At 42.0% G+C, this 13,359-nt stretch overlaps 1 protein-coding gene across 2 annotated transcripts in view; it reads left to right on the forward strand.

Moving 5' to 3' along the window:
• efna2a (ephrin-A2a) overlaps positions 1 to 13,359 on the forward strand; it is a 97,949-nt gene that overhangs the window by 1,607 nt on the left and 82,983 nt on the right. The window lies entirely within an intron of this gene.

Here is a 13,359-nt window from a genome sequence, read left to right on the forward strand (position 1 = left end):
CTCCTCATCAATGTCTAGAGATTTACTCTCCCTCTCAGTCTTTCTTTCTCTCTCTCTCTCATATGCACTCTCTCTCTTACACACACACACACACACACACACACAGCCTTTACCTTTCTTTCAGCTAATCTCAGCGACTTGTGCCAGTAAACACATCCTCGCATTATTTCTCTGTCAATTGCAAGCACTTGTGAAAAAACACAAACAAATGCAAACAAACATGCACACACTCTCACACTCACATACACACACACAGTTGTCTTTAGCCAGGCCGCTCATTGACATGGGGCAGAGCACACTGGGTCTGTCTGTCTAATGGTTTGTGACAACCTGGCCTGCCTCTTTCTCTCTCTCTCTCTCTCTCTTACTTTCTCACCCCTTCCTCTCTCTCTCTGAGCCCCTCTTCTTCTTTTTCTGTCCTCCCTCTCTCTCTCCCAGGTAGATAAATAAACAGTGAAAGTGCTCCCTCTCCCTCACTCACGGCTGAATTAGTCCAAACTAACGGGCCTGTCTGTCTCTCTGCATCAACCCGACACACACACACACACACACACACACACACACACACTCGAACACACACACACTGAGCTAACAGGCCTGTCTCTGACTGCATCACTTTTCCACAGAAGGCTTCTCAAATATTTAACAGGCAAGGGGGAACATTTTCTCCCTTTCTCGCCGTCTCCCTCTCTCTTTCCGTCTCTCTGTGCTCCTTGTTTCTCACACACATATGCATATAAATACACACAGACATATATATATACATATATGCAAACACACACACACACACACACAGTATATTTTATATATGTATGTATTTATTTATATATAAACACAAACACCTACACACTGCGAACTTCAGAACATCACTTGCTGAAATGAAGCTATATGGATGGTAGCTGGGGGCGCTGTTATTCCGTCAGGTCGCATAGAGAAGTTGAAGCAGAAGGGGGGCACATCAAAAATGCATTGCTACTAAAGCAATGAATCTAGGCTCTGGAGCCCTGGCGAGGTTGGTTCCCCCTGTTAGACCCTGGCACTGTCATTGCTCATGCTGCGCCTTTTTCTGCGCACACACACACAACCCGGTCCCGCTGTACTTGTGAGGACCTTCAACTGACAACATTCATTCCTCAACTTAAATCAAAAAGCTAATTCTCTCACTAAACTTTGAGGATTAAGGCAAGTTTCTGTGAGATATGGAGAGACGGAGAAAAGAAGGGGGTGGTGGGTGGGGGGGATCATTGACAGATTTACAGGATGATTCTGGTTTATTAATGCGGGGTTTGTTTACTAAGTTTTGGCTGAGTTACTTGCCAAATAGACGTCCAATAGAGGAAGAAACACAAACAGTCAGACAATCATACTGGTAATCAAACTCCAAAGTTAGCAAACTAACTGGGAAGAGGAACCGACTGTGACAGTAAATTATTCCCAAAATTGCACCAGTGGGGGAAGAAGAATCCAGCTCCAATTCAACAGTATAAAATTACTGCATTTATTAGAGTTTCATATTCAGAATCTCATCAATGCAAAAAACACAGAAGCTCAATAGGCAAAATCTGCTTAAGGCACCAAAAGTAAAAGTAAAATGGCCCCTGTGACTGACTAAGTAAGTAAGTTAAGTAGTTATAGGTGTGACTGCTTTATATACAGTTTCCCAAAGTAGGGTTTGAGTCACCCCCAAAGGGTCACTAGGTGAATCTTAGTGGTCCTGAGATAATTTCTGTGGCAGGAGAGAAGAAAATTGGCAACTGCAACTCGACTTTGTGTTATTTTATGGTTATTTGTGTTATCATTCCTGGAACTGCCAACAATTTACAGATTTACACTTTTTCTATAGTTACAGATAGCAGGCCATAAGATTTGAGCGCAACTTACGTCAGGTTTATTCTTATTAAATGAGCTTAACTGGTGACTTTGTGTATTTTATGTTAAGTTTTAATTTGAGAACTGTGGCTGCCAATACTTTTGGTTTCACCTAATCTAGCGAAACTCTTGCACTGCTCATGACCCGGTGGATCGTCTGCCTCACTGGACTTGCAGAAATGTGGCTTTGGAGAGTGAAGTGTAACATTCAATAAAGAGAAAAAAATTGCTAAGGCTCAAAAACCAGACCCGTATTTTAATTGAGGTCTTATCTTTTAAAAGCTGAGCTGAATTAATGTAGCTGAGTTAACGTATTGGAAATAAAAAATAATTGATTTTTAATAAAGTTTAGATAACCGTCCCAATAATCAGAATATATAAAACCCAAAACCCACACAGTTATATAAATTATTTTTGCTGACTTTTGATTGGACTTTTTGATCACATGTCAGAGAGAAATCAGGAAGTATTGTGATGATATCCCCAGCCAGCTTGTTTTTCAAAGTAAGAGTGATCCAACCACCAGATATCGAACCCAGAGTTTAGTACAGAGTGGCACCGCTGTAGATTGAGTGTGCAAAAAAAAAGACCATAAAATTGACTTTCTCTGTGAACTTATTTGTGTGCAGTCTTCCATGGCACATTTGATGTAGACTATATTTCACAGACGAAGTACTATTCCACCCAAAAAAAAAAGCAAAAGGTCTTAGTTGTCACCTATTAATCCTCAGAATGGTGATAAAGTCGCCAATAACTGATGAGGAGTTCAAGGACCAAATCTAAGAGTAAATGCATCATCTCCAAGCAGCAGTTACTGTCTGACGCTCAAACAGCTGGGAAAATAAACAGCTGTGTGTCTCCATTGATCACACAACATCAAGCACACACATACACAGACACACACCTTGTATTGGAGCTATGAGGGTGTGTTGTCTCTACTCTCTTCTTGTGTTCATCAAAAAAAAGTTGCTCCCACCAAAAACAGCTTGACAAGGGTGTTCTCTACAAGGTCACAAGAACTGACTGAGAATTTGTAGAATCTCAATGTTTTTTGTGGTGCCAGTGTAAACTTTTGTGTTTCCACAGAAAGGGAAATGTGAAAAAAAACTGCATGAAGAAGGGATGAGTCATAAGACACTAGCAACTTTTCTGAAACGGTGCCAAAATAAGCCTGGTACATTAGCTATGCTGCAGCACTAGGATCACTCTTAACACATATAATAAACCAGTATATATAAAAACATTTCAAATGCAAAACACACTTTAAAGTTCCTATAGGCAGCAGCTGTATCAACAATAGATGAAATTACTGTTTATGGTCACTTTTAGTGCTGAACTTACCGATATTTATCTTTTTTTTTAGTATTTTTAAGATCATTTGTTTTGGTTTTTCATCTACAGTTTATTCTAACATGTAGTTTTAGCCATGCACCAACATGCTACCTGTACAAAACTGTGTCATGTTTATTTCTTGACTTTAGTAAAGTAGAGGTAACTCTTTTGAGTACCACCACATTGAAGTTATAATTTCAGAGAGGTGGACAAATGATGAATATAATTTAGGTGAACCTGTCGACCTCAGTCTTGCTTGTTCTACTTTTCTGTTTTGTGCTTCTCTGGGATCTATCACCAGGCATCCACACTGACAATGAAGGTTTAATTGGGTTTTTTTTTATTACCTGCTAATTAATTGTGTTGCCAGTATGTTAGCCAGGAGTATTAAGAAGCGCCTTGATCTCCACAAGTCTAACCTGGATAAGTCAAGATAAATAAAATGAGTTAAACAAATGTTTCTCCTTGAGAGAGGAGGCAAGCTACAAATTGGCCAAACCCTTTATATCAAGGGCTCTGGCTCTCAACAGGCCTATCTCTTTCAAGGTCTTGCTGGATAATAGAAAATGTATGAGATAATCCAATTCAAACAGCTCCGGCCACTTTTGGTCACGGCGGGGAGCAGCACTTGCACACACTCAGAGTGTCGTCCATCCCCCCCTGTTGTGATGAGATACGTGGTATTGCTTCAGTAACAAAGTAACCGTAACACACATTATCACAACAATGCTGCAACACTGGAACTGGATCTGGAAATCTCCCAGACCCACATAAAAGGATTTATGCCACATGCAGGAAGGTAGCTGCTATATAGGAAGGGGGGGGATCACACACATACATGGAGGCACTTCCACACCAGTCGCAGCTAGATTTAGGTCACAGACCCACACACACAATCACATACAAGCAGAATGGCTGTCCACTGAATACAAGGTTAGACAGCTTCCATTTATCTATTTACGCACACACACACAGTCAGTGGAGGCTAGATATGGGACACACTCATGTGCACGTACACCCAGACTGGCTGTCCGTTGAGTAAAAACCTCATCCTTTTTCCTCTTGCTGGCTGGCACACATGCTGCATGTGAACACACACACACACATACTGAGCCCCCTCTGGTTCTCAGACCCATATTATAAAGCTTTCAGGTGAGGGGCTTTGTTCACCCCGAGCAGCTAATGTGCTCAGAGCAGTGGGCTCTCCTCCACACACACACAGATACACATGCACTGGTTCAATGGTCCAGAAGGAGCACCTTATCTAATCCCATGGTTTATCCTTCAAAAGACTTTCTTTTCCTTTTCCTCTTTGTTCCTCCTCTCTCCTCTCTCTTCATCTCTGTGTCTTTGAGGAACTCCGTGTCAGTGAGAAGCGCTGATGGTTGACGACACTCTCATTCTATGGGACAGAATCTATCTCCTTGGAGACACTCTCTCTCTCACACACACATACACACACATACACTTGCACCCACACAGCCTTTGAGGAAGAAGTGTCTTGCACCCACACACTCATGCATATATTGCGCAGAGAAAAGTTTCATATGCACGCACACGTACAAATACACACACCCAACAAACACGCTGTCCGTCGGTACACGCCGTCAAGCACAGCAAGAGTCCTGGCAACACAAATCCACGTACACACACACACACACACCATCTTTCCGTCATGTCCCCTGTGGGGTCCAGGGATATGTGTAGTCACCAGCATTACCACACACACACACACACACAGACACACAAATACAGATTTGTATCCAATTTACATGCAGTTACTGACAGTTTGTCAGACTCAAACTGCCCCTGGGTTAAATCCATCTTCCACCACCACTACCCACTCCACCTCTCTTTCCCTCCACCCACTCTCTTTTCTTCCCCTCTGTCTCTGTGTGTCTCCCTATCGAGCACTCACTGTTATCTCCCCCCTCTCTCTCTCTTTCTTGTTTCACGACCTCTCCCCCTCCCTCTCTCGCCCTATTGGGACGTGGTTAGCGTGTTTTTCTTGCAAAAGACCCCGCGCGCACTGTCCGCACCGCCTCAGGCAAACCCCTTTTCTTTACATGCACCACGCTCACATAAAGCTGCCCTACATCAGGGTCCATGTTCACGCTGTGACCCACATGATTGGGCCGTGTATGTGTTTGTTTAAAATGTCAGCTCTGCTATAGTTCATCCGGAGAGAAACCAATCTCAGGAGTCATACGTGTCCTCCAGAGCCTCGTCTCACACTGAGCTAAAAACGATACTTAGAGTAATTAAAGTCAGGGCTCCTGCCTCGCAAATTATTTCTCCCAGCTCAGCAGGAGAGACGGTTACATAACAAGATCTAGTGTGGCTGATCTTAGTCATCAGCACATTCAATACAATGATTGGCAGGAGGAGGTCATCTGAATATTCAGGGGCATTAGGGTGGAACAGTTTGTCTGCTGATATTAAATGCGCTGCCAGTTCTGTTAGTTACGGTATGAAAGTCAAAAAGTGAATGTTTGACTCTGGGAGTATGTAACACACAGATGTTATTTAGCCTCTGAATACAGAGAAAACATCTCATATGGATTCTATATGGTGGAGCAAACAGGGCGACTGACATTTATTAAGTGTCACCAATGAAAAGTCTTATAAAAAATGAGGTAAATCATATCTTGAAAACATATTTGTCATGTTTTCAAAGCTCTAACATAACAGCAAGTAATTAACTGAGAACACGTAGGAGTAGACTTCCACCAGTTTCATTATGTAGGGAGTATAAAGAATCACAATCAAGTTAAGTCCAGGGTTTTATTACTGCCGGAACTATTACAGGATTTAATCACCGTTAATATGTGGAAAATTAAAAACCTGTTTTGATAACTGACTATAGGTCATTTATACTGCTGCATCTGTGAAGTTGTACTTGCTAAATACTACTGTCATGCTCACAGTGTCAAAGCTGAAACACTGATGTTTAGCAGGTATAATGTTTACCATCTGCATCTTAGTTTAACACGGCTGTATGCTAAAATCGGCCAGAGGGGCGCTCAGATTGCAGACCTCTGCCAAGGCCGGTGTTAAACAACAGACCTCAGAGAAAAAGGAAATGTAATCCATAATAAATGATCTGCACCTGTCCCGAAAAGTAATGGCTTCCTTCCGGGCGCTCGTCTCATTCATTCCCCCAATTCGGTGCTAATAAGCTCAGTACATTTTGCGTAATCCTGCTGCCAAATATGCAAACAAACAAACCTGCTTGGCAGATTGGTAATTATCATTAAAGGACAATTCCGGTCGAATTCAACACGGGGGTGTATTTTCATATCATTTTAGGTCTAAAAGAATGAATCTGAAGATTTTCAGTTTAATCGCTCCTGTTTTGCGGTAGTTGTGTCTGTCCCTGCGTCGCCACGGCAGCAATGAATGGGAGTGGATGTAAGTTCCGCTGTTTAGGCTGTTTCCAGCCCTCAAAGCCGCAATTTTTTTCCACAGACAGCGTCAGATGGCTACTCAAACATGCACCGAGAAGTTTATTTACTTCAAGCAAGTCGACATGTTTGTAAAAGTCGATCTAATTCAACGTCTCCCGGAGTCTCGCGCGAGCCCGAAGTTGCAGTGCTGGTGTATTCAGGCGCAGTTGGAGCTACCGCTTGTGTCATAAACACAGGAATATCAACTCTTTACTTGCTTGAAGTGTACATTTTTTTCCACAGACAGCGTCAGGTGGCTACTCAAACATGCGCCGAGAAGTTTTTTTTACTTGAAGCAAGTAAAGAGTTGATATTCCTGTGTTTATGACACAAACAGTAGCTTTCCTACTGCACCTGAACACACCGAGCACGGCAACTGGGTCTCGCGCGAGACTCCGGGAGACTTTGAATTAGATCTAGTTTTACAAACATGTCGGCTTGCTTGAAGTAAATAAACTTCTCGGTGCATGTTTGAGTAGCCATCTGACGCTGTCTGTGGAAACAAATTGCGGCTTTGAGGGCTGGAAACAGCCTAAACAGTGGAACTTACATCCACTCCCATTCATTGCTGCCGCGGCGATGCAGGGACAGACACAACTACCGCAAAACAGGAGCGATTAAACTGAAAATCTTCAGATTCATTCTTTTAGACCTAAAATGATATGAAAATACACCCCAGAGTTGAATTCGCCTGGAATTGTCCTTTAAACACATAGACAAGCCAGAGTCAAGTCCAGCATCGGACAAAGTAGAGTTTTGACTTGATGGTGGTGCTTCAGCATGAATGAATGAATGAATGAATGTGGATCAAGAAAGTCTACAAATCTTCACATCAGTCGATCTCACAGCTGCTGTCACTGGAGGCACTGCACACTGATGGGATGTGAATCTCTGGGTTTGGGCTTGTAACTTCTGCTTAAACATGAACGATGACATCAGAGTCAGGTGTTCCAGAGCTGCCACACAGCATCGTTAATGTGTCTGATTACACCTGTGCTCTTCCTGCTGCGTTGAGCCAAACATGATGCTGTGAGAGAAGTGAGTCGGTTCTAGGTCGGATTTGCTGCTTTTTTTTTTTACATACTGAAAAATATAATCTGCAGCATCTTATATTATAATGAAAAATATACAGTGTCTGTGAGTTTCTTGTTGTGCCAGACTTTAGTGAGTAAAAGAAACACAGGAATTTTGGAAATACTTTCAAATGTCACTAAAGAATTTATGCACTAAGATGTTTTTTTTCCAGGCAGATTGACAAGACAATATTTCGCAAAAAAAAAGAAAAGAAAGGAAAACACTATTTTCATATTCAAGCCATGGTGCCCGGCTGCCCGCCTCATAATACCGCAGGGAGCCGGTTCCCACAGAGAGGCAGACTGCTGGAAATCCATTATCATGTTTAATTGGAATGACATCGCTAGAGGGAAAAAAACAGTTTAATTCGCAAATAGAAACACCGAACATTTGCTGTTGTGTTTTGTGGACTTGCTGGTCTTTTGCGCAAAAAACTGCACCGTTACTCCCGGTATCTGTCGTGTCGATTTTCATTTTCCAACTTTTTAAAGAAAAAGTTACAAACAAAGTTATACAGTAATCCATCATAAACTATATTTTAGAGGCAAATATGTTCCAAACATGGCTGAAAATGAAATCATGCAAAGGGAGCGATGAATTCCTGCACATCTAAATCTATCTCAATAACCTAATTAGATACACAGTGCAGCGTTGACCTTTTGTTGAGCATGAGAAGAAGAAAAAAGGTTGATACCAGATGAAGGTCGATGGCTTAAATGTTGTATTTCTAATAACTTTAGTGCTGACAAATTGCTGGAAAAGGACATAACTTTTAAAACAAATCGAATTGCATGACTGAGGGAAACAATTGGCTTGTAATTGGTTAGGTATTCTGTAACTTCTGATGACAGGCCCTTTGATTTTCCCTCTATTTTTACTGTGTGACACTCCGTCCTCACCTCTTTGCGACAAGCCGCTGACAAGCCATGGCTCCTGTGCTAACATGTGTCATCAATTAGAGCTGGAAATCAATATCAGATTGAGAGATTTCTCCAGCCGCCCTGTAATTTTACTTCACTGTTGCAGTCATAGTATCTTTCCCTTCACTTTAGGATTAAGGATTTTTATTCTTTCTGTTATTAAGGCAGTGGTTTAGAATTGTAATCCTTGTCTTAGGAATTATTTCTTTTTCACAGGTTTCCCCCCCCCCACCCCCTCATAAAAATAACTTGGCCCACAGCGAATGAGAGCAGACCTCTCCCGTGCATTTTTCACAGAGAGGTGCCCTTTTCCAGATTTTCAATCCTGCCCTAGAGAGTGTCTGTGCACGCTGCAAAATATCATCATCATTTGATCTGCCCATAGGAGTGTAGTGATCTGTTTAGTATGTCAGCATCATGGTACTGAATCAGTAATGCAATATGAAATGTTTATTTGACTCTCCCCTCCCTCCTCCCACACACACACACACGCACACACATGTTTGATTGCTCATGCAGAGGAGCAGGTTGAGAATGAGTAAAGATATTACGCTGCAGTGCTACTGCTTCTGTTGCTACCTTCCACTAATGAGGTTTGTTGATGATAATGACTATGGCAGTGATGGTGATGATGATGTAAGTGCTCCGAAACAACCTGAGGAGATCCCAGGAGTTGTTGTTTTAATGAAGCGAGAGAGAGAGAGAGAGAGAGAGTCAGAGACAGAGACACACAGAGAGAGAGAGAAACAGTTCGAGCCTGGAGATAGAGAAAGTCAGTGAGCCAGGGGTTTTAAGGAGAAGACAGAGAGGCCAACAGACAGGATGAAAGAATGAAAGCATGAATAAGAGAGGACAAAATAGGGAGATACTGGCCCAGAATATGAAAGATGCCAGACTGCACTCAATACATAGCAAACAATGGGCATTGTCATTCCTGCTCCGTCCTTGTTTCTGCTCCCCTCTAATACTTTTCCTCAGGTCCCGGCTGGTTGTGCTGATTGTGTTAGCCGAGCGAAAGAATAGGAGTCTTTCAGTTCTGTCTGCCCGATACTCTGATGGGACCCTGGCCGCTCAGTCTTCACACAGACCAGCTGGAGACTGATAATAACACATACACTGCTGTCTGGCTACGCCTCAGACTGGCCCTAAGAGACAAAAAAAGACAAAAAAAAAGGGAGGGGGAAATAGAAAGATCTTCTTGAAGGATTAGGGACGCTCAATATGAAGAAGGACAAAAAGTTGAGTATGTCACAAAGACAAGGCCATTTCATTTTTTTTTTTTTTTTACATTTTTTTCTCTGCGAGGAAGAAACAAGATGAGAGTTTGCAATCAAAGGAAGGGAGGTGCAGCGGGAGGAGAAATTGGGCGGAAAAAGAGAGGGAAATGAACGTTAGAGGAAGATGGAGGCAAAGGAAGATTACTTTTGGAAGTATGAGTCAGACAGGCAGCAGCAGTGAAGCTGGAGAGAGAGTATCCATAAGACCATGGTTGGGTAGTCCCAGCAGGTGAGTGTCGAGGGGCTGGTATTACAGGGAAACACTGGCCTTTAGTAAGAAGCCTCGCCCCATGTTAAAGACGCCCTCTGGCGCGCACAAGCTTTTAGAAATGAGAAAGCTGGCATTTAAAATAGAGGAAGAGAAGATGTATTTGAGAGATGGAAAGATGTCTCCCATCCCTGTTTTCCTCATGCCATCAGTGTCGGTGAGGCTGAACTCAATTAAGAACTGACCCTGGAAACCTTCACGCTGATAATCGCCTCGATGTTTTTACATTTTGGCAACCAAGTTCATCCTAAAACAGTCTGTAGCTACTGTGGATTTACCACAACAAGGTTATTTCCTCCTTGTCAGCCTGCACTGTAGCATCATGAAACTCTTGGCTTGCATTTGCATGAGTGTGTGTGTTGGAGCAATAATGAAAACCATTTTTTTTTCATCCTCATCCAAGAAGAAAAAAAGGGGAACAAAAAAAAATCCCCAGTAGGTTTTCCAACAGTAGGAGTGGAAAGTTAAACAAAAGAAGAAGCGAGTGGATCATTTGCATTGTAATCCATCAGACAAGGCAGGGAGAAATGATCTAATTCCCAGCCAGGATGCCCCGCTACCTTGATTTCATCCAGAATGGGGGCATCGTAAACAAACCCCTCATTTTACACTATGCTAATGGGGACATAATAAGGCAGAACCAACAGATGTTCAAGCGCTGCCATGATTTTGTCGCTACTTAATTCTGCCCGGTGCCGTGTCTGCTAACTAACTCAGCCCTCTGATTCCTATAGCCCTCTCTCTGAGGTCTCCATATGTACGCCACTTTCTGCTCCAGTGTGTGTGTAATTTTGTCTGAGCTGCAATTTTCCGTTTGACCCGCAGAATAATCCTCACCTCGGGTCTAATCCTGGGCTAAGCAAGACCCGGAGGACTTTATATTAGAAAACTGGCCACTAATCTGATTCTCCAGATAGAGAGGATGTGAGTAGGCGGGGACGACAGTGGTGAAGATACCGATCCTCCTGCAATGATGAAGGTGATACGGATGGCACAGTGATGATGAACATATGGAGGTGGATGAGAGCAGAGGCGTTGATGATGATGAACTTCCATCATTATTGTCAAATCCAGACTGGAGATTGGGGCAAGTGTTGAATTAAAGCTCTACAGCTCGTACGGGACAGGTTCAGTCCAGGTGCAGACTCATTTAACACAGCGCAGTTGTAATAGTTCATCTCGTGTTGTTGAGGACGACAACAACCTTCACGACAAAAGACCTTTTACAAAGGTTGCTTCTGGCCATCTGCATTTTAAAGCACCAAGCTGAGGAAAGGATCTCAAACTATTTTTAGAGCGAGAGCGTTTCCACACAGGAGTTGTGTTCAATTATTTTAGCTGTCTGTTTATATTTCCCTCCAGATTAATTTAAAATATTGTTTGATTTACTTCTGCTTTTATAATGTGCTGGAAGAACCTGGTCTTCTGCATTGAAAACTTACCAAATGGAAAAAAGAAAAAAAAACACATTTGGCTTTTATTCATACAAATAAAATCAGTGCTGCTTCTGGTGCTGATGATGATGTTGAGGGTGTTTATGAAGATGGTGATGATAAGCATAATGAAGACAGTTGGGGGCATAACGATAGTGATTACAATTCTGATGAGGAAAATGAGTGTGATGACAGCGATGATGATGATGAGGAGGAGGACTGCGATGACCGTGATTGTTTTCATGTGATGTTGATTATATTAATGTTAATGATGGTGATGATGGTGATGGCTGTGGTAATCAGAAGAATGAGGGGAATAGAGTGGAGGAAAACAGAGAGGAATTGTCCTACCAGGAAATGTGTCTTTTTCTTTCTAATAAAAACAGTAAATGCAAGTAGAAACACCACCACAAAGACTAATATAAGGTTATAACACAAAGATTTTATATGATTATTGAACTTAAAAATATGCATCTGTATGTGATTCTCTTTGGATTTTACAGTGAAACTATAAAAACATTATATAATGACAATTATCAGATGTTAATATTGTTAGCACATAATTAAAACAGATGATGACATTAATGTCACTAGATGGTTATCCTTTTAAAGGTCAAAGTATATATATACTGTATATTTTATAATAATGTACTGGTGTGCTATACTGTACATAATGAGGAAAATGGTAATGGTGGCGGATGTGCGAGTTGTAATGACAGTGACCTTATGACTAATAGGCCGTGATATTAATGGTTATAGTGGTTGTAGTAGATGATACTGGTATGAAGATGATGATGAGTGGGATGATCGATTTAAAATAATTGGATGGGACAGTGGTGGTGGCGGTGGTGATGATGATGGTGGTGGCAGCCAAGTTGTTAATGGTAACAATGTTAATGTTTGCATAGTTACTAATGATGCTAATGACTGCATCAGCACGATGAGGATAGTGATGAGGATTGCGTGAGAACAAGGCCAAGCTGAAGATGAAAAAATGCCACCTATATGATGATCGTGATAATGATGATGATGAAGATGAATATGAAGATGGATGGGATATTGATGATGATGATGATGATGATGATGGTAATGATGATGATGGCTATGTTGTTGATAGTGATGAGAATGACACTGATGCAGAAAGCGAGGAGTGTGTTGTTGATTACAGTGGAGTGATGAATGTGATGATGATGATGATGATGATGATGTCAAAGAGAGTGATTAGTAAAGAGTTTGAGGAAACTCACTTCACGATGAAAGGACCATGATGAGTCACCTCCTCTGTGTTGTTTTTTTCCCCCCTCCATACTCACCCATCATCACCCAACTCCCTCACAACTCTCCCTCCCCTCCTCTCTCCCCCTCCTCTCTCTCTGTGAGGGCAAGAAGAGAATCAGGGCACTCCATTAAGATTCTTCTTCTCTCCCCTCTGTTGCACCTCTATGGAAAATGGAGAAGAGAGGAGATGTGAGACCATTATTAGTTTTCTTTTTTTTTTTTTGCACCTCTGTCTTTTCTGTGACTAGAAATAGAAAATGAGGAGATTCTCTGCCGATGAATTCGCTCCATTCTTTGAGGCGTCACCTCTAAGTCACTTGCAGAGGTGTTGTGTCACAAATGAGGGGCGAGATTGTTCATTTCTTATTTTTGTGTCCAGCCTTAGTGTTTTTTTTGTATATGCATCAGTACACCTGTGTGCCAGCTGCATGTGTGTGTGTGTGTGTGTGTGTGTGTGTGTGT

This window comes from Trachurus japonicus, chromosome 22 (genome assembly GCF_045865225.1).
Source record: "Trachurus japonicus isolate A0001 chromosome 22, Traja_1.0".
NCBI lineage: Eukaryota > Metazoa > Chordata > Actinopteri > Carangiformes > Carangidae > Trachurus > Trachurus japonicus.